The sequence below is a fragment of the Lathyrus oleraceus genome, chromosome 4 (genome assembly GCF_024323335.1).
Source record: "Lathyrus oleraceus cultivar Zhongwan6 chromosome 4, CAAS_Psat_ZW6_1.0, whole genome shotgun sequence".
NCBI lineage: Eukaryota > Viridiplantae > Streptophyta > Magnoliopsida > Fabales > Fabaceae > Lathyrus > Lathyrus oleraceus.
In genome coordinates this window covers 133,540,391-133,563,689 of record NC_066582.1, presented here as the reverse complement: position 1 = coordinate 133,563,689, position 23,299 = coordinate 133,540,391, and the positions used below count along the sequence as shown (strand labels likewise).

The following is a 23,299-nucleotide window of genomic DNA, read 5'->3' as shown; positions in this document are numbered from 1 at the left end:
GGGCGGAGGTGACCTTGGTGCAGATGAGTTTCCCTCCAGGTTTCCTTTAGGGTTGCTCTGAATTATCTGGGTTAGCCTCCAGGGTTTGCTGTGTTGCTTCTGTTAGGGTTTCTTTGCTAGGGTTTCGGTCCGTCTGCCTCTATCCTCTTTTTCTGAATGAAGCTCTGCTATTTATAATAGTTTTTGTGACCTGATGGGCTCAGAATGAAGCCCAGAATTTTCTGGTATTTGCAAGCTTCGCTAGGCGAGTGGCATAGCGAAGGGTTCGCTAGGCGAAGGAGTTGCTCGCCTAGCGAGCATGCCAGTTTGGGCCATTTTCTGGATTTGGCCACCTGTGTGCTGGGCCTTTGTTCCCTTAAGATCAATGTCTTGAAAAATAAGTTGGAGTGCCTTGAAAAATGCCTTGTAATATTAACGGGCAAATTTTGGGGTATGACAAATAGTTAAAATTAAAATAAAAACTAATTAACCTATTTATTTATTCTAGACCCAATATAAAAATAAATAGACTCAAAAAAAAAAAGTCGGGCACCAAAATGCTCGAAAAAATAAAATGAACACGTCAAAATAATCAGCGCGAAATAAATGACTCGGAAAAATACAGCGTTTGGTTGGATTTTGAAATAAAAATTATGACCGTTTAAACTGCTCAGACTGATCAACATATGACCAAAAATAGTCGTAAAATATTTTTAGCATGTCAAATTAAACCACGTGAACCGCAGATTAATGTTACCGACATTTGCAAACTTAAACTTGACATTTTTTCGTTGACTAATTTTAGGCACAGTTAAAAAGTTAATTTGACCAGTCTGTTTGTAAATTCCGAGAAATTATTCCGGCTAATATTAAGACAGAAAAAAATGTTATGCTATGAAGATGATGCAAATGAATGTGAAACAAAAAATTGGTTAGAGTTAAAAATAGAGGGCAAATTTTGGGGTGCAACAGCTGCCCCTGTTCAATTTTCTGAAACCTGAGGAGTTAGATTGGCCTGTGTGCCATTCGTGACTTGGAAGGTTGAAGGGGATTGAACACAAAAGCCCAAAACTTTGCACTCGTCGGTGCGTAAAGTAACACTGATGACTGGTTGTATATGCTTAAGTGGGCTTGAAGATGCCACTTGGAAGAACTGGAGATGGGCTTATAGATGCCATCAAGGAAGTTTGATGATGAGAGCTTCAGAATGGGTCATACGCTGCTGGGGATAAAGGATTAGAATGGACCATACATTAGATCGTATCTGAATCGCAGAATGAGTTATTCATTAGGCGGGTGACTTCGCTGGGGAGGACGCTAGATCATCTCTGAGCTGCAGAATGAGTCGTACGTTAGGCTGTATCTGACGAAGGTAGAATCAGAATGGATCGTACGCTAGATCGTATCTGAGTTGAAGATCCAAATGGGTCGTACGTCAGACCGTATTGGAGTTGCAGAATGAGCCGTACGTTGGGCTGTATCTGAAGAAGAAAGTAGTCGTACGCTAGACTACACCCCGGAATGTACCGTACGCTAGGCAGTATCTGAGGATTTGAAGATCCAAATGGGTCGTACGCTAGACCGTATTGGAGTTGTTGAAGGTCAGAATGGATCGTACGTTAGATCGTATCTGAGTTGAAGGAGTCATATGTTGAGCTGAATCAGAATGAACCGTACGTTAGGCTGTATCTGATAATATTTGTATATGTTGTATTTGCAATAAATGTCTGGGATGGGCTTAAAGATACCATCATTAGGAGAAGATCAGAGTGTTTGTCCGAACGGATGTTCATGTGGATTATATCTGAAAGATGTATATGTAATCGATAAAGATGTTTGTCTGAATGGATCTTTACTCTGACGGTATCAGGAGGATAATTAACCTGAAAAACAAAGTTAGCTTTATGCCATGTCATGATGCATGAGATGTTTTATGCTTCTGAAAATAAGTGCGAACAATGTATGCATGTATATGATGCGAAATGATGCATGAATGAATTATGCGTCTGGAAATTTCTGCCAGGGGAAAATAAATTCCAATATTCTGGTTGGAGATATTTGTATTTATGGCCCTTTCTTAGCTGGGGACACTTGATTTCAGTCTGGTGGTAAGGATATTTGACAGAGCCTGTCTGGGGATGGAAGAGATGACCAGTCGGTCTGGTGATGCCGACCTCTTCTGGGAAATAGCTGGTTTTTGTTGGGGAATAGAATTAGCAACCGGATTCGTTGGAAAGCATGGTTAGACCTTCTCCTCGATCCTGAAGTCTTTTAGTAATTGCTATTTCCGTTTTATGCATGTATTTTTGATAAACATCGATCATATTCAAATGCATATATCAATTCAAATTAAATCAATGGACGTTTACGTAAACAAAACAGAGAAAGTAAAACAAAAGCATCTCTTTGGAAGTAAAATTGTATTGATTTTGAAAGAGGGCCTATAAACAGGCAATTTGAATACACGGGGACAGAAATCCTAGTAAGAGGAAATTGTCGAGAACATAAAGAAAAAGCTATGAAGGAAAAGTCCTATTGATTTTAATTCTCCTACTGTCATTATGTCTTCAAGCATCTCATCTCCTGCTGTCGGATAGAAGTGATTGGCTTGTTCAGTCCCTTTGACTTGGGTGAAGCTGACTGAGAACGGGACATAGTCATACGCTTTTAATCCCTAATTTTTGCCTGGACCGCCTTTTCAGGTTTTCAGTCCACCAGGATACCCTTTTTTGCCCAAGCCGTCTTTTCAGGTTTTCGACTTGCCGGGTGTGCATTTTTATATGTTTATCCCTAATTTTTGCCCGAACCCTTTTGGTTCGCCGGGATACCCTTACTTTTGCCTAGGTACGTCGACCTAGCGGGTCTCTTTTATGCGTAGTATTTTTTAACTATGTCTGCGTTCACGGGATGTGGGAAGTCTTCGCTGTAACACCCTTCTAAAATACCCCAAAAATTAATTTAAAATAATAAACATATAATCAGAGTAATAGTGCACCAAGGGTGTCACACAAACATTCCACACCATTTAAACAATATAACAATCATGCTCTTTTATTTAATTTAAATATAAAGTATTTGCACAATTACGCAGCGGATAGAGATCAACTCAATCATGCAAAACATGTAACATCACATGTAATTTAGTTCAACCACAACAACAATAATAATCAAAGTGTTCCCGCCCGATGTTACATCTATCAGAGCATGACCCACTAGGGAGACTACACTAGACTCCAAGCATTTGCTTCTACTCAACTCATTTCTCGTTACCTGAAAAATAGTTGTAAGGGTGAGTTCCTCAATCAATATAATAAGCATTATAAAACAACATGTAATGCCAAGTAATTAACACATCAATCACCCTAATTGCAATACACATTCAGTAATAGCTCATTGGCTTAAACATCATACTCAACATCAATATACAATACCAGTATAATCTCAAATCATACTTAACAACAACACAACACACGTATAATATTGGAACACATCCATTCATATTATACGCCATACATATTTTTATGCAATGAGACTCTACACATGCGGTACCGACTATTCTCGAACATATAGTTCAAGCTCACCGATCCCTCCAGATACGGCTACTAAGCTCACTAGTCCCACTCATTTGAGACCTAGTGACTCACTCACTAATTCCTCACCATGGGAATTAGCTACAGCCCCGAAGGCTAGACTATGCACACTAATCATCTAGTATGCAAACATCAACAACAACCCACAATGGTTCACTCACTAATTCCTCACTATGGGAATTAGCTACAGCCCCGAAGGCTATGCCATGCATGCTACTCATCTAGCAATGCAACATCAACAATAATTCAAGAATAAACATATGCTCACACTCTGAGCCATACAACAGTCCATTCACACATACATGCATAGTATATATACATTCACAGCATCATGTACATCATTATACATCATCAATCTTTCATCACATAAGCGTGTCAGATTATACCAAACAACAACCACAATATTAGTACATTTCAATATTGCATATACTGCTCAAAACAGCGGGAATTTATCCCTATTACACCATAGGCAACATAGGCCAACCCTCAATTAGGTACACCACATTTAAAAACAATAATTTTTCACTCTGCAACAGTGTTAACCGGTTAACGCCCTGGGTTAACCGGTTAACGCAGGCAAAACTCACTTTCTGGCAAAACGCAACAGCGTTAACCGGTTAACGCCCTGGGTTAACCGGTTAACGCAGGCAAAAAACTCAATATTTTCACATTTCAATACAGTGTTAACCGGTTAACACCCTGGGTTAACCGGTTAACGCAGACCAAACAACAATTCCTGCGCTAACACACGGCAGAATGCAGAATTCCGCCGTTGGAAGACTTCCGGACCTCCGATTCCGATTCCGTAAACAGCTATACGATCGGGAAAACATTACTCACACAAATACCGATTTAATTTCAACTTTCAACACAGTTCATCCAACAACATTTCAACATTTACAAATCCCAATTAGGGTCAAATTAACGGCTTATCACTACCCATGACATATTATCCCAAAATACCCATTAATCGACGATAAACCCCCCTTACCTTAACAATCCGGCGAATCTTTGAGCTTCAAGCCTTTCCGTTCTTCAACCTTTGCTCTTCAGCTCCTTTCTCCTCTTCTCTGCCCTTTTCCTTTTTCACGATTTCTCTGTTTTCACGTGAAATGTTTTTACTCCCCTGGGCTTTTTCCTTAATTCCAACTATATATATTTTCCAAATAATAATTATTATTCCAAAATAATAATAATTCAAAAAATAATAATAATAAAATTTCCAATTATTTAATTAAATTAATAATTAAATTATTAACTCAATTCAAATAATTATTTTATTATTATCGGGGTGTTACAACTCTCCCCCACTAAAAGAGTTTTCGTCCTCGAAAACATACCTCAAGCGAACAACTCTGGATAAGATTCCTTCATCTTATTCTCCAGTTCCCAAGTCACGTTGCCACCTTCTGGCCCCCCCCAAGCTACCTTCACCAAGGCAATCTCTTTACCCCGCAACTGCTTCAACTCTCGATCCTCGATCCTCATAGGTGATGTTTCAACAGTCAGGTTATCTCTCACCTGTACATCATTTATTTGGACTACATGCGACGGATCATGAATGTACCTCCTCAACTGAGACACATGAAAAACTTCATGCAAATTCGCAAGCGACGGCGGTAAGGCGATACGATAGGCTACTTCTCCTATCCTCTCCAAAATCTGATAAGGACCAATAAATCGAGGTGTCAACTTCTTCGACTTCAAAGCTCGACCAACACCAGTTATCGGAGTGACGCGAAGAAACACATGATCTCCCTCTTGGAACTCAAGTGACTTCCTCCTCTTATCGTGATAACTCTTCTGACGACTCTGAGCAATTCTCATCTTCTCCTGAATCATCTTAATCTTTTCCGTAGTTTGTTGAACAATCTCCGGTCCAACCACAGCACTCTCACCGGACTCATACCAACATAAAGGTGTCCGACATCTCCTACCATACAAAGCTTCAAACGGCGCCATACCAATGCTCGAATGAAAACTATTGTTGTAGGTGAACTCAATCAAAGGCAAATAACAATCCCAAGCACCTCCTTTTTCTAAAACACAAGCTCTCAAAAGATCCTCCAGTGACTGAATCGTCCTCTCAGTCTGACCATCAGTCTGCGGGTGATATGCAGAACTCAATCTCAGTTTAGTTCCCAAAGCCTTCTGCAAACCTTCCCAGAACTTCGATGTAAATCTAGGATCTCTGTCCGAAACAATACTAGACGGAATACCATGCAAACTTACAATCTTCTCAATATACAACTCGGCTAATCTCTCTAACGGATAATCCATTCTGATCGGAATGAAATGAGCCGATTTTGTCAACCTGTCAACAATCACCCAAATAGCTTCAAAATTCCTACTTGTCCTCGGTAAACCCGAAACAAAATCCATACTGATACTATCCCACTTCCACTCTGGAATAGCCAACGGTTGCATTAGTCCAGACGGCTTCTGATGCTCAATCTTTGACTTCTGACAAGTCAAACAAGAATAAACAAAACTCGCAATTTCTCTTTTCATTCCCGGCCACCAAAATAACTTCTTCAAATCATGATACATCTTCGTAGCTCCAGGATGAATACTTAAGCCACTACGATGTCCCTCCTCAAGAATACTCTTCTTAAGCTCAATAACATTCGGAATACACACCCGACTACCAAATTTCAAAACACCATTCTCATCAACTCTGAATTCACCACCTCGACCTTGATTCACTAAAGTCAACTTATCAACCAAATGCATATCGGATTTCTGACCCTCTCTGATCTCCTCCAGAATACCACTCGTTAACTTCAACATTCCCAATTTAACACTGTTGTGAGTACTCTCACACCCCAAACTCAAGTCTCTAAACTGCTCAATTAAATCCAATTCCTTAACCATCAACATAGACATATGTAATGATTTCCGACTCAATGCATCAGCCACTACATTTGCTTTACCCGGATGGTAATTCAACCCAAAATCATAATCCTTCAGAAACTCTAACCATCTCCCCTGTCTCATATTCAGCTCTTTCTGATCAAACAAATACTTCAAACTCTTATGGTCACTGAAAACCTCAAATCTTGATCCATACAAGTAATGCCTCCACAACTTCAAAACAAACACTACAGCTGCCAACTCTAAATCGTGCGTCGGATAGTTCCTTTCATGAACCCTCAGCTGTCTCGAAGCATAAGCTATAACCTGCTTATTCTGCATCAACACACCACCCAAACCCAACAATGAAGCATCACAGTAAACTTCAAATGGTTCCGACGAACTCGGTAACGTCAAAATAGGAGCAGTAGTCAACCTTCTCTTTAACTCTTGGAAACCTTCTTCACATTTTGAGTCCCAAACAAACGCTTGCCCCTTTCTAGTCAACATCGTCAACGGTAACGCCAACTTAGAAAATCCCTCAATGAACTTCCTATAATAACCAGCCAAACCAAGGAAACTTCGAATCTCAGCAACAGACTTCGGAGCTTCCCACTTAGATACCGCTTCTATCTTAGAAGGATCAACAGCAACACCACCTCTTGAAATCACATGACCAAGAAAACTAACTTCTTCTAACCAAAATTCACACTTAGACAGTTTAGCAAATAACTGCTTTTCTCGCAGCACTCCTAAAACCACTCTCAAATGCTCAGCATGCTCTTCTTCAGATTTCGAATACACCAAAATGTCATCAATAAACACCACAACAAACTGATCCAAGTACGGATGGAAAATCCTATTCATGTACTCCATAAATACTCCAGGCGCATTAGTCACACCAAAAGGCATTACAGAATACTCATAATGTCCATACCTCGTTCTGAAAGCAGTCTTCTGAATATCCTCAGTTTTCACACGTATCTGATGATACCCAGATCTCAAATCTATCTTGCTGAACACACTCGCACCAACCAACTGATCCATCAAATCATCAATCCTCGGCAAAGGATACCGATTCTTGATCGTCACTTTATTCAGTTGTCTGTAGTCCACACACAACCTCATAGTACCTTCCTTCTTCTTAACCAACAACACTGGTGCACCCCACGGTGACACACTTGGACGAATAAACTTCTTATCCAACAAATCTTCCAACTGACTTTTCAATTCAGCTAACTCAACAGCAGACATACGGTACGGAGCCATCGATATCGGTCTAGTACCAGGTACCAATTCAATCGAGAACTCAACTTCACGCTCTGGCGGTAACTCATTCACTTCTTCCGGAAACACATCAGGAAAATCACACACCACTGCTAGATCACGAATCACTAGTTTATCTTTAGCCTCTAAAGTTGCCAACAGCATAAACAACTCTGCCCCATCTGCCACTTCCTCATTCACCTGCCTGGCTGATAGAAACAGACTCTGCCCTTCCTCAGTCTCAGGAAATATCACCGTCTTATCAAAACAGTTGATATAAACTCGGTTAAACACCAACCAGTTCATACCCAAGATAACGTCAATCTGCACTAATGGAAGACACACAAGGTCTATCCCAAAATCTCTACCAAAAATATTCAAAGGACAACTCAAACAAACCGAAGTAGTAGTCACTGAACCCTTTGCAGGAGTATCAATCACCATACTTCCACGCATCTCAGATATCTCTAATTTAAGCTTCACAGCACAATCCACAGATATAAAAGAATGAGTAGCACCTGTGTCAATAATAGCTATAAGACGAAAGCCATTAATATAACACGTACCTCTGATCAAACGATCATCTGCAGAAGTCTCAGAACCTGATAGAGCAAAAACCTTGCCTCCTGACTGATTCTCCTTCTTCGGCTTAGGACACTGGGGACTGATATGACCCAACTCTCCACAGTTGAAACAAGTTACAGTCTTCAATCGGCACTCTGCAGCCAAGTGACCACCTTTCCCACACTTGAAACACTTCATCTCAGCACTGGTACACTCATGAACGCGATGTCCAGCCCGACCACATCTATAACACTTAGCAGGAGCACTAGAGTCTCCCCCACTAGGCCTCTTCATGCCACTCTGCTTCTGAAAACCTTTGCCAGCTGCATACGGTTTTCCACGATCCATCTGATTCTTACCCTTCCTATCAACCCTCTACTGATAGCTCTCTGCTCTAGCCTTGGAATCCTGTTCAAAAATTCTGCAACAGTCAACCAAGTCAGAAAACACCCTGATCCTCTGATATCCAATAGCTTGTTTGATCTCAGGACGCAACCCGTTCTCAAACTTCACACATTTCGAAAATTCTCCAGCAGCCTCATTATAGGGAGTATAGTACTTTGACAGCTCGGTGAACTTCGCAGCATACTCAGTAACCGACCTGTTACCCTGCTTCAATTCCAAAAACTCTATCTCTTTCTTTCCTCTGACATCTTCTGGAAAATACTTTCTCAGGAACCTTTCCCTGAACACAGCCCAAGTGATCTCAGTATTCCCAACAGATTCCAACTCAGTGCGGGTAGCAACCCACCAATCATCAGCTTCCTCTGACAGCATATGTGTACCGAACCTGACCTTCTGGTTATCAGCACACTCAGTTACTCTGAAGATCCTCTCGATCTCCTTCAACCACTTCTGAGCACCATCTGGATCGTATGCTCCCTTGAACATTGGAGGATTGTTCTTCTGGAACTCACTCAGTTGACGAGCAGCTCCCATTCCTACAACATTTGGATTCCCTCCAAGTACTCCAGCCAGCATACCCAGAGCCTCAGCAATCGCAGCATCATCTCTGCCTCTTCCAGCCATCTCTATTCTGAAAACCCAACAAACTAAAACAATAAGTACTGATAGGGTTACACAACACCTATCCCGTACGGGGAAAACAGAATAATTACGACTCGACACGACCGACTATGCTCTGATACCACTAATGTAACACCCTTCTAAAATACCCCAAAAATTAATTTAAAATAATAAACATATAATCAGAGTAATAGTGCACCAAGGGTGTCACACAAACATTCCACACCATTTAAACAATATAACAATCATGCTCTTTTATTTAATTTAAATATAAAGTATTTGCACAATTACGCAGCGGATAGAGATCAACTCAATCATGCAAAACATGTAACATCACATGTAATTTAGTTCAACCACAACAACAATAATAATCAAAGTGTTCCCGCCCGATGTTACATCTATCAGAGCATGACCCACTAGGGAGACTACACTAGACTCCAAGCATTTGCTTCTACTCAACTCATTTCTCGTTACCTGAAAAATAGTTGTAAGGGTGAGTTCCTCAATCAATATAATAAGCATTATAAAACAACATGTAATGCCAAGTAATTAACACATCAATCACCCTAATTGCAATACACATTCAGTAATAGCTCATTGGCTTAAACATCATACTCAACATCAATATACAATACCAGTATAATCTCAAATCATACTTAACAACAACACAACACACGTATAATATTGGAACACATCCATTCATATTATACGCCATACATATTTTTATGCAATGAGACTCTACACATGCGGTACCGACTATTCTCGAACATATAGTTCAAGCTCACCGATCCCTCCAGATACGGCTACTAAGCTCACTAGTCCCACTCATTTGAGACCTAGTGACTCACTCACTAATTCCTCACCATGGGAATTAGCTACAGCCCCGAAGGCTAGACTATGCACACTAATCATCTAGTATGCAAACATCAACAACAACCCACAATGGTTCACTCACTAATTCCTCACTATGGGAATTAGCTACAGCCCCGAAGGCTATGCCATGCATGCTACTCATCTAGCAATGCAACATCAACAATAATTCAAGAATAAACATATGCTCACACTCTGAGCCATACAACAGTCCATTCACACATACATGCATAGTATATATACATTCACAGCATCATGTACATCATTATACATCATCAATCTTTCATCACATAAGCGTGTCAGATTATACCAAACAACAACCACAATATTAGTACATTTCAATATTGCATATACTGCTCAAAACAGCGGGAATTTATCCCTATTACACCATAGGCAACATAGGCCAACCCTCAATTAGGTACACCACATTTAAAAACAATAATTTTTCACTCTGCAACAGTGTTAACCGGTTAACGCCCTGGGTTAACCGGTTAACGCAGGCAAAACTCACTTTCTGGCAAAACGCAACAGCGTTAACCGGTTAACGCCCTGGGTTAACCGGTTAACGCAGGCAAAAAACTCAATATTTTCACATTTCAATACAGTGTTAACCGGTTAACACCCTGGGTTAACCGGTTAACGCAGACCAAACAACAATTCCTGCGCTAACACACGGCAGAATGCAGAATTCCGCCGTTGGAAGACTTCCGGACCTCCGATTCCGATTCCGTAAACAGCTATACGATCGGGAAAACATTACTCACACAAATACCGATTTAATTTCAACTTTCAACACAGTTCATCCAACAACATTTCAACATTTACAAATCCCAATTAGGGTCAAATTAACGGCTTATCACTACCCATGACATATTATCCCAAAATACCCATTAATCGACGATAAACCCCCCTTACCTTAACAATCCGGCGAATCTTTGAGCTTCAAGCCTTTCCGTTCTTCAACCTTTGCTCTTCAGCTCCTTTCTCCTCTTCTCTGCCCTTTTCCTTTTTCACGATTTCTCTGTTTTCACGTGAAAATGTTTTTACTCCCCCTGGGCTTTTTCCTTAATTCCAACTTATATATAATTTTCCAAATAATAATTATTATTCCAAAATAATAATAATTCAAAAAATAATAATAATAATAAAAATTTCCAATTATTTAATTAAATTAATAATTAAATTATTAACTCAATTCAAATAATTATTTTATTATTATCGGGGTGTTACATTCGCCATCCATTGTAGCGAGTATCATAGCTCCACCAGAGAATACCTTTTTAACTACAAATGGCCCTTCGTATGTGGGAGTCCATTTCCCCCTGGGATCACTTTGTGGTAGAATGATACGCTTGATCACCAAGTCGCCGATTTGATACACCCGTTTCTTGACCTTTTTGTTGAATGCCTGGGTCATGCGCTTCTGATATATCTGCCCATGACAAACAACCGCAAGTCTCTTTTCATCAATCAAATTTATCTGATCGAGTCGGGTCTAAACCCATTCATCCTCGTCTAAACCTGTCTCTTTCATAATTCTTAGAGAGGGAATCTGAACTTCCACTGGTAAAACAGCTTCCATTCCGTAGACTAAAGAGAAGGGAGTTGCCCCTGTCGAAGTGCGTACTGAAGTGCGATAACCATGAAGAGAAAATGGTAACATCTCATGCCAGTCTTTGTATGTTACTGTCATCTTTTGTATAATCTTCTTAATATTCTTATTAGCAGCTTCTACGGCGCCATTCATCTTTGGCCGGTACGGAGAAGAGTTATGGTGTTTTATTTTGAACTGCGTGCAGAGTTCAGTAATCATCTTGTTGTTCAAATTGGAGAGAGCAGGTTTTCCAAATGTATAATTGATAAGATCCATCTTAGAAATCAATAAAGTGGTATGATTCAACATATACTGTCTTAGTCGACGAGCAGCCCAAGCCAAAGCACAACAAGCTTTCTCGAGCTGTGAGTATCTTGTTTCATAGTCGGTACCTTTTGCTAAGGCAGTATATTGCATGCTCTTTTCGACCAGACTCGTCATGTTGCCCCAACACACACCCTATTGAATTTTCTAACACGGTCAAATACATGATTAGAGGTCTTCCTTCAACTGGTGGCATCGGATTTATAGGTTTTTGGAGATACTTCTTGATTTTGTCAAAAGCTTCTTGACATTCCATCATTCCATATCATCTCTTGATTTTTCCAGCGAAAATCTCTACATAGTCGCGTAACATCCGACTCAATCTTTCTTTGACACTGTTTTCCAAGCCTGCTCCTATTTTGACTTCTTTCTTGTCTACTTCAGTACCCAGATTCACAGTTTCAATTGATTATTCCTGTGGCTGTATGGTATTTTCTTCTTGCAGTAACAGTCTGGCAAGTTCTCAGGTACTTCACAATCTTCCTCACTTCCATCCTCGGCTTGGTAGATCGGATTTTCAAAGTCATAATGAACAGTAGCATAGTTATTACCAACAAGATCCATAGTGGATATGGATCGGCAAATTGTTACGTGAGTGTGTGCAAGAAAACATAGCTTATTTGAAAGATGACAGGAAAGATAAAGAGCGCAATATTTGAATGCAAAAAGGTCCATTGATTTATTGAATGTGAATATGCTTATAAAAATGACAAAACCTTTAACAAAATTTTAATACATTAAAATAAGCAATAACAATTACTCCTGACTAAAGGAAATCAGGATAGTGTCTTCAGCCTTCCAATTATTGAGTCCGTCACCAATTGTTGGGAAAATCTAGCTATCCAAGTCGCAATCGCTATCAGCATCTTCCACAACATTGACAGTCTCGTCATGGTTAGGCAGAGGGGCAGTGATGTCATTAGGAGTCTCCGGAGGATCAGAGGTAGCCGCCTGTATCTTTCCACTTCGAATGCCGCGTTCAACATGTTCACCTGTTAATGTAAGTTCAGTGAAACCCGATGAGGAACTTCTCAATAGATGGATGTAGAATGGGCCAGTCAGTGTGCTCATGAACATGTCCACTAATTCTCGATCAGTCATAGGGGGTTTGACTCTGCCAGCCAAATCTCTCCATTTCTGAGCATATTCTTTGAAGCTTTCTTTAGATCCCATAGTCATATTCTGCAACTGTAGCCGAGTAGGCGCTAATTCAGAATTATACTGGTAATGCTTGTAGAAAGTTGTTGCTAAATCAGTCCAGGTGCGGATGTTAGAGCTCTCGAGCTGATAATACCACTCTAACTGTGTGCCAGACAGACTCTCTTGGAAGAAATGGATCCATAGCTTCCTATCAGTGGTATACGGCTGAATCTTTCTCACATAAGCTCTCAGATGCATCTGAGGACAAGATGCCCCATCATACTTAGTGAAAGCGGGGACCTTGAATTTGCGGGGAATGACCACATCAGAGACCAGACTTAAGCTTTCGAAATCCAGACTGGGCGTCTTTTGACCCTCCATAGCTAGCATGCGTTCTTCCAGCAACTTATACTTATCATCTTTTGGAGAGTACTGTTCATTTTCATAATCTTCATCGTCATCCTCATGGTTGAAAGAATCAGCATTCTCATCTTCCAAATTATTTTCTGTCTCCTCTTCTTGATCCTTCGAAATTCTAATCTTGACTCCTGCAGCCTGTCCTCTAAGCCTTCTTCCCGGGTTGATGTAACTCACAGGTTTCTTGTCTTTCTTTTTCTTGAGCAAGAGAGCCTTCAGTTCCTCCTGCCCCTTGGATAAGTTCAAGATCATTTCCTGGAATTGAGCACTCTGAGCCTAGAGATCTTTGACAGTTTGTTCGAGGTCCATTTTTCTGTTTGCAATAGGAAGATCGTGAGAACATTGATCCCTTTAGAGTACCTGTTATGCAATGTTATGTTATGAAATGTTCTCAATGTTTATAGTCCTTGAAATGGTTAGTACACTACCATGATGTTATGATGTTATGTAAATAACAAGCACAAGCAAGTCACACAATCATCATTCCTAAGCTTTAAGGCTTGCATGAGTTCCAAAGGTAAGTACCCTCCCCACTGAAGTTTGGTTGGTTCAACCTGTCCTAGAGTAGTAACCGGGTTCTAGAAGGATCTCAAATCATTGACCTTCCTTCAAGTCCACTTCAGTGCAACACCAAGTGGTTGACCGAAGCTTCCCTAAAGTCCAATCTCAAAGAGTGTAGTATCGAGTCTCAACCAACCCCAGTCGGAACCGAAGTCAGTTATCTCACTACTTTCTAATGGCTAGGATGAGTCAATTAGGGTTCTAAAGGTCTGGTTAATGCTTTGATGACACCACGCGGAAGCCAAATTTTTCCTCAAGTAAACATGAGGAACATCAGGACATCCAAAGTGTCACATTAACCGTAGCCATCATTTTGACCATTCCAGTATACGCCGGATAGTCGCGATGATCTTTTGCTACTTACCTAAGGTACACTAGATTCGGGTGTAGGATCTTTCACTCAAGCATAAAATACCCAAGCAATCCCTTAAAAGTAAATCAGACAATTCAAATAAATGATCTTGTTTTTAAGGTAACCTCTCTTTTAAGACTCCCCAGCAGAGTCGCCAGTTCTGTCATACGGTGAACTGACTTTGTGTGTTTTTGCTTTGGAAAGCAAATGTCGCGGTTAGCAAGAGTCGCCACCGACTTTTCTTTTATCCAATAAGGAAAGGCGGAAAAGAACAGGAAAGACCCTAATTAGATTTTGGGTTCGGGAGGTACATTATACAAAGGGAAGGTGTTAGCACCCTTTGTATCCATGGTTATCCATGGGCTCTTAATTGCTGGATCACTTATGTTTGTCTGAAAAGTGTTTGTGAATTGCTTAAAAAATGTATTGAAAAGAGAGTTTAACTTTATAATGATTCTTGTACGAATGTATACAAAGTATTTATCTCGTTTAATTTTGAAAGCGGTTTAGAAAAATATAACTTGGCAATGATTCTAGTACGAATGTATACCAAGTGGTGATTTTCTAGTAGATGTTTTGCAAAGCGTGATGTATGAAAAATGTTTTAGGTTGTGAGCCAGCAATTAAGAGTTATACCCATCCAAGGTCTTTATGGGTATTTCCTATCCTTATGAGGGTAAAACTATCCTTACTATTGAGAAGTAAGTAGCTTTATCCTTTGGATGTAAAAGGGTCATCGATTGGTCATGGAAGGCAACATTTGTAAGGATACCTTAGCATTCGAAGGGACGATCATCATTTAACCGTAGGCTACAACGACGGGTCATCGAGGGACATAATCATATATTCGCAGGCAACATCCGAGGGACAATGATTTATTGTATAGGGACATGATGATTTAATCGAAGGGTCTTTGCTAAGTGTATCCCCACATTCGCGGGACATGACCATAATACCGTAATACCGTAAGGCAACAAAGAGAGGTCCAAGATCACATATTCAAAGGCAGTATTTTATGATCAATTAGGTAGTTGTAATCAATTAGGTAATTAGGATGAATTTCCACATTAAAATCAATTAAGTGATTAGGATGAATCCCCACAAGGGTATCCCACAAATAAAGTGGAATACCTAGCAAGCTACCTTTTTCGGGAGTATGTGAACCCTTACAAAATTCAGCAAACAGGTCAGAATATCAAATCAGGGTGCAATCGAGAATTGCACCAAACAAGAGGAATCACAACAGTAATAGGGTCAAGTAAACAATGCATGGCTAAAACATGTCAGATGAGCAAAAATCAAAACAGAAAAGTCAGCGACTGTCACGTTCGCTCCTGCCTCGCCTAGCGAAGGCTTAGCGAATACTCGCTACATGCTCGCTTAGCGATGTGCTAGCGAGCGGCTGCGGGTTCTGGTTTTGATAACAGTACAATTTCAACAAGCTTCACCCTATGGTATCCATTACAGAGATTACATGGGTGAACATTCAAGATATTCATACATACTTAAATTCACATGCAAAAACTTAAGATATTCTTATAAATTCAATCATAATGCCATATGCAAATTAAGAACATAAAGCGGTAATAGTAATGCAAACCTGTTTGCAATTGAATTGCAACCTTGAATTGGCAAGTCGGATTGGGTTGGGCGGAGGTGACCTTGGTGCAGATGAGTTTCCCTCCAGGTTTCCTTAGGGTTGCTCTGAATTATCTGGGTTAGCCTCCAGGGTTTGCTGTGTTGCTTCTGTTAGGGTTTCTTTGCTAGGGTTTCGGTCCGTCTGCCTCTGTCCTCTTTTTCTGAATGAAGCTCTGCTATTTATAATAGTTTTTGTGACCTGATGGGCTCAGAATGAAGCCCAGAATTTTCTGGTATTTGCAAGCTTCGCTAGGCGAGTGGCATAGCGAAGGGTTCGCTAGGCGAAGGAGTTGCTCGCCTAGCGAGCATGCCAGTTTGGGCCATTTTCTGGATTTGGCCACCTGTGTGCTGGGCCTTTGTTCCCTTAAGATCAATGTCTTGAAAAATAAGTTGGAGTGCCTTGAAAAATGCCTTGTAATATTAACGGGCAAATTTTGGGGTATGACAAATAGTTAAAATTAAAATAAAAACTAATTAACCTATTTATTTATTCTAGACCCAATATAAAAATAAATAGACTCAAAAAAAAAAAAAAACTCGGGCACCAAAATGCTCGAAAAAATAAAATGAACACGTCAAAATAATCAGCGCGAAATAAATGACTCGGAAAAATACAGCGTTTGGTTGGATTTTGAAATAAAAATTATGACCGTTTAAACTGCTCAGACTGATCAACATATGACCAAAAATAGTCGTAAAAATATTTTTAGCATGTCAAATTAAACCACGTGAACCGCAGATTAATGTTACCGACATTTGCAAACTTAAACTTGACATTTTTTCGTTGACTAATTTTAGGCACAGTTAAAAAGTTAATTTGACCAGTCTGTTTGTAAATTCCGAGAAATTATTCCGGCTAATATTAAGACAGAAAAAAATGTTATGCTATGAAGATGATGCAAATGAATGTGAAACAAAAAATTGGTTAGAGTTAAAAATAGAGGGCAAATTTTGGGGTGCAACACCTACACTTGACAATATTAATGACCCACTAACAAAGCCTCTTGCGTAACAGAAGCATGATGGCCATACTAGATCTATGGGTATTAGGGGTATGCCTGATTGGCTCTAGTTCTAGTGGGAGATTATTGGTGTAAGCCCTAGAGGCCAATATTTTTCGTACTTGTATCGAATTATTTATTAATAATAAAAGGCTTTTTCTTTATTATGCTTGTTTAATAAAGTCCACAGAATAACTAGTCCGTTTAATGTATCAAGTGTGACTTAATCATGAGATCGCATTAAACATAAGGACACTATTCTTAAAGTATCTGTAGTCGAGCTTTATTGTGAAGTGGGATAACATTAAAGCATTAAGACTATTATGTATATAGACTTATGATCACATCTCATGGATCATGGATGAGGAGTTATCAAGTTTTAAACATAGGTATGAATATTAAGAGTAATATTTATACTGGATTGACCCTCTATGAGAATATTACATAGAATGTTATGAAAAATATCATAAGTTTTTATCATGGTGATAATGGTGTATACTATCCTTCGACCTGAAACCACTATAGACCCTAGATGGAGAGTCGAGTGCTTTATTGCTGATCAAGCATTATCCGTAATTGGATGACCATAAAGACAGTTGATGGGTACTCCACGAAGCATGCTGGGGGATATGAGTGACTTAAATGAAATTTTCCCATCCTGGGTAACAGGATAAATGTCTAAGGGCCCAATATTGAACTGGACAAGGATGACACAGTTTATGCCTTGTGTTCAATATAGAGATAAAGAAAAAAGGATAACTGTACACACAAGTATTACCACAAAAAAATGTTTGTCAAATCACATGACATTTTCGTGTCTTGGGTAGCAGTGATGTGTTTCTAGATACCACTCACTGTTTATTATGTTAAATATGTGATTTAATATAATTGCCAATGTTGCGAAAACCTACAGGGTCACACATAAAAGGACAGATTGATGAGAGATAAAGTAAATAAGGAATATCGTAAGGTACGGTATATTTAAGTGAATTGTAGAACATCGTAAGGTATAATGCACTTAAGTAGAATACAAAATGTGGTAAGGTACCATGCGCTTAAGTGATTTTCGGTATACCATAAGATATGGGTCACATACACTTAAGTGAGCTTTTTAGATTGCAGCCCACACAAGTGGTTCTATAAATAGAACCCTTGTGCATAAGCATTTCACTTGATAAAATTTTATTCTCTCTCTCTCTCTCTCTCTCTCTCTCTCTCTCTCCCTCTCTCTCTTACTCACTCAAAGCCTTCATTTGTAGTAGCTAGCACTGAGACTGAAGGAATCCGTTCGTGTGGACTGAGTATAGGCGTTGTCACATTCAACGCTCGTGGTCACTCTTTAGATCTACATCAAAGGTATCAATCACCACAAGAGGTAACCCTTTCTATCACTGATCATGCCCATTCGTAAGGATCACTAAAGGAAATTTTTTAATTTCCACTGAGTTTTGGATCATAATTTTCCTTCACAAAAGTCTATTGAGAGGGATCAAAAGACTCTTTGGGAAACTTCTTACATTGGTGCAACAAATGGTATTTCAAATTACTAGTGCCATTTCCTTGTGAACCAACAACATATGATACATCACACCAATTACAATTACACTTGGTCCATGCTCTATGATTCGTTGGCTCATGATCTATCATTTCATGCTTCATAGTGCATTCTAGTCTAATGTCCACGTGGTGCATTGGGAATTTTGGTCCATAAATCCTTGATTAAAAGTGAATTGTCCTAATCCATTGGTCCATGTGTCATCATACATTCATATTCCTTTAATGTTTTTAATCCATTAATCCATTCATGATTCATTTCAAGATGTTTCAAACTTGAAATTTTGAAGGTAATATCCTAACTTGAAAAACGAGGCATTGTTTATTAGATTTTAAAAGACCACTCCATTAAAAAAATGTCCATTCATTCATTTAATATCATTTACAAATGACCAATACAACAAAATTACAAAAGACAATGTTTGACCTAACTTGACTTTTGGTCAACTATTGACTTTTTGGTCAACTAGTTGACCAAAGTCAACTGACTATTGACTATGACCTAACCCTAATTTCTACTTGAAGTCTATTACCATGTCTATTTTTCCATTTGATTTCCATGGCCGAAGTTCTTCATGAGCAAGTTACCAAGTGTGTATACTGAGTCTTTCTTTATCCTCTTGCCATGAACCTTCACCAAGCCAACCATGATCTTCATTTAACATGTAGTAATCTTCATCATCATTTCACATGAAACATCAATACACCACACCACACTAACTCATACCATCATCATGCCAAAATCCAGCCAAGACCATCATCATAACCTTGACCTATAACAAGTTACAACAACCAGATCAGTCAGCCCATCATCATGCAAACCCAACTAAACTAGATATAATATAGGCTACCCAAAGTGTAAAGCAATACCACACATAATCCCTGGTTTTTCAACATACTGTCACCTGTATTCAAAATGCATTAGGGGCCTAACTGAAATTCACTAACATCATTTGGCATTGATATCAATAGCTAGACAAATTGATTAAGAATCATTATGGAAATCTCGAGTTAACTATTACATTCAAAAGAAGAGATCAGTTCACAACATAAAATTGAATACTGGCATTTGACTTGCATTGCACATTTTAATCAACTAACTTCATTATTTGCATTTTAACATCAACAAGCATATTAGCAAATCCAAACTGATAACTAACCAACATTACATCCAATCATTAAATTCCACTTCATCTTTCACTAACATAACTCTAAATCAGTGTTAATCAATTCCAAAAAATCAAAGTTTAACTTGCTTTTAATCCAATCTCAAACATGTATTGCATGTTGACATCATTTAAAACTGACTATCACATTCATGAACAATGCAAACCTTCATTTCAATAAAACAAGCCTAGCAATCACAAGTTCAAACATAACAATTGCGATGCAGTGGGAAATCTCTAATTGTTATATTGTAACTAACAAGCTAACCTGCCCCTTTTCTCATTTTGATATCCCTAACAATTAACCTATCCTTCAAATTTTAAACTAACATCATAAGGTCATTTAACTTCTTCACCACTGATAACACGAAATTATATCACATTTTAAGACTTAATTCAATTAGATTATATTATCATTTACTTTAGTTTATCTCATTTTATCAGATATTATGCAGTATTTCCTTACTATTTATGTCAGGTATCCATTTTGAAGCAAAAGTGAAAAAGGGAAGAAAAGGAGGTGTAGAAAGGAGTAAAAAGGAAACAAATATCAAAGACCAAGCCCAGCCCAAAGAAAGCGCACGTTGTGCCTGTGACGGGCGTCATAAGGGTTGTGACGAGTGTCACACTAGAAGCACCACTGTGACGAGCGTCACACATGGTGTGACGAGCGTCACACCATTCCACTAGCTTTTTGGCGCAAGTCACGCCCTCAGAAAGACTTGAAGAGGAACGTTGAGAAGTTGGTCTCCTATATCCACGCCGCGCATGTAGCCACGTTGAAGAATGGGAGAAACGGAATGCAGTTACCAACACTATTATAAATAGCCATCTCACAAACCTAAAACGGGGACCAGTTTTTTTCACGCTCACATTGCCGAAGCTCTGCCAAATTTTCTTTTCACGCCTTTTGCTTATTTTTCTTTTCCAGCATTGTTTATTTTATTTATTTCTTTTGCAAGCTTTACATTCTTTTTCCCTTGCAAAATTTACCTTTCCAGTTTTAGCTTTTAGATATTTTTCGCATAATAGTTTCTACACCGGAAACTATTGTGCAACTTTATACTGGATTTAACCTTACGTTATATTCCAGTTTTATTTCCTTGATTTAATTTACTGTTTAATTGAAGAATCCAAGAACAAATCCTACCGGCTTGTGGTGGAGTGTTCAAGACCATTGTATTACGCATTCAGGTTCTTTAATTGTTATTTAATTTTTAATGTTTTATTTATTATTTATCTATATTATCTGCCTGGAATGAGTCTGTTTATGCATGATATAAATTCTTATTTATTTAGCATGTCTGGCTAATTTGCCTAGGTATCGGTATGTAAAGTAAGCAGAATAAGGGATCAAGACTGAGTCGGTCTACCTAAACTTAAAATCAAAATCAATCTTTTTACGGTCTCAACTTACAGGTTTAATAACAAGATTTTTTACAAAAGTAAAAGACATAAAGAAGTTAAAATCAATAGAGCGAGAGTTTGAGATTTTAACTGGACAGTGTAAGTTAGGCATTAATTCTAGATCAGGGCGAGAGCAAGTTTTAGAGTTAATTAAATTCTGACCTTTTCCAAAAAGTATTTTTAAAGATTGAATGTGAGGACGAGAGTTAAGCATTTGGATTTAATTATATAACCTAAGTCAACAGAGCGAGAGTTTGAGATAAGGGTGTTTAAAACGGTCAGTATTTTCTTAAAAAGAGTTTCTGCAACTTTATTGTTTTCAAAATATGGTTTTTGACTTAATTATAAGTGACAGCAACATTAATATAAAATCGTGGTTTATTCAACAGAGCGAGAGTTTGAGATAGAACCTTTAACCAATAAAGTTAACCAAAACGATTCATTTTAAAACCAAGAAACCGACAAAGACTTGATTCCCTAGTTTTGACGAACTACATACCGATATCCGTCTTATTAATATTTAATCTAGATATTAGTTTAGCTCTTAGTTTTTCCCCACACAATCAAACATTTTCACCTTAGATTTACGTAGTAACCTTAGATAACGGTATATCGATTCATAAGTCCCTGTGGGATCGATATCTTTTAAAACTACGCGATAGAACTGTGCACTTGCAGTTTGTATCCCATTCTCGACTCACCCAGTCGAGCGATCAAGTTTTTGGCGCCGTTGCCGGGGACTTTTATTCAATCGATATCGTAACTCTTCCGTTACGCTGTAGAGACTAAGGTTTCTTTTTCTTCTATTTTCTTTCTTTCGTTGATTTGTATGCCACGCACTCGCTCTCAAGGCGAACCGCTCTATTTACGAATCAACGATATCGAACTATATCTCCGAGTCTTACGACGAATTCGGGAATATCGTGCTGAAAACAATCTCCCTCCTATAAACCTTCCTGATTTCAAAAACATTTTTCCTTCTTTAACCGAGATGGCAGAACCAGCTCGTGCTCTTAGAGATTACGCCGCGCCATCGCAAGATGAACCGCATTCAAGTATTGCTCCGCCCGCAATCGAAGCAAACAACTTTGAACTTAAACCTTCACTGTTGCAGGCTGTGCAACATAACCAATTCTCTGGAAATCTTACCGAAGATCCAAACCTTCATTTATCCGTATTTGTCCAATACGCTGATACTGTTAAAGCTAATGGTGTCACTTCAGAGGCAATTCGACTTCGTCTTTTTCCTTTCTCATTAAGAGATAGCGCTAGAAGATGGCTTCAATCTCTTCCTTCCAACTCAGTCACCACATGGAACGAGTTGAAGAAAGTTTTTCTTGCCCGATATTTTCCGCCAAGCAAAACAGCTATGTTAAGAGCCCAGATAAACGGATTTAAACAGAAAGACAACGAGTCTCTTTTCGAAGCATGGGAAAGATACAAAGACATGATGAGACTTTGCCCACACCATGGTTTGGAAGACTGGTTAGTAATTCACACATTTTATAATGGTCTCTTATACAATACAAGGTTAACAATAGACGCCGCTGCAGGTGGTGCACTAATGAACAAACCTTACGCTGATGCTTACCAGCTTATCGAGAGCATGGCCCAAAACCACTATCAGTGGGGAACCGAACGAACGAATGTGGAAAAACCTCAACCGAAAACTGGCATGTACGAGATAAGTAACCTTGATCACGTTAATGCAAAAGTGGATGCTTTGGTCCAGAAAATTGAAAGTTTAAACGTATCACCTCCAGCAGCCGTGGTTGCTATAACTCAGAATTGCGAGGTTTGTGGAATCCAAGGCCACACTCCTGCGGAATGTCAACTCTTGACTGGAATCCAAGCAGAGCAAATAAACTATGCTCAAGGAAGCCCCTATTCGAATACCTATAACCCAAATTGGAAGAACCATCCAAACTTCTCATATAAGAGTAATAATGCTTTATACGCACCTGGACAGTCTCCAAATCAAGCCCCATCTATACCTC

At 39.0% G+C, this 23,299-nt stretch overlaps 1 pseudogene; it reads right to left on the bottom strand.

Annotated features, from left to right (window-relative positions):
- Window positions 1-22,678: 22,678 nt before the first annotated feature.
- LOC127077182 (uncharacterized) lies at window positions 22,679-22,778 on the bottom strand (annotated as a pseudogene).
- Window positions 22,779-23,299: the final 521 nt, after the last annotated feature.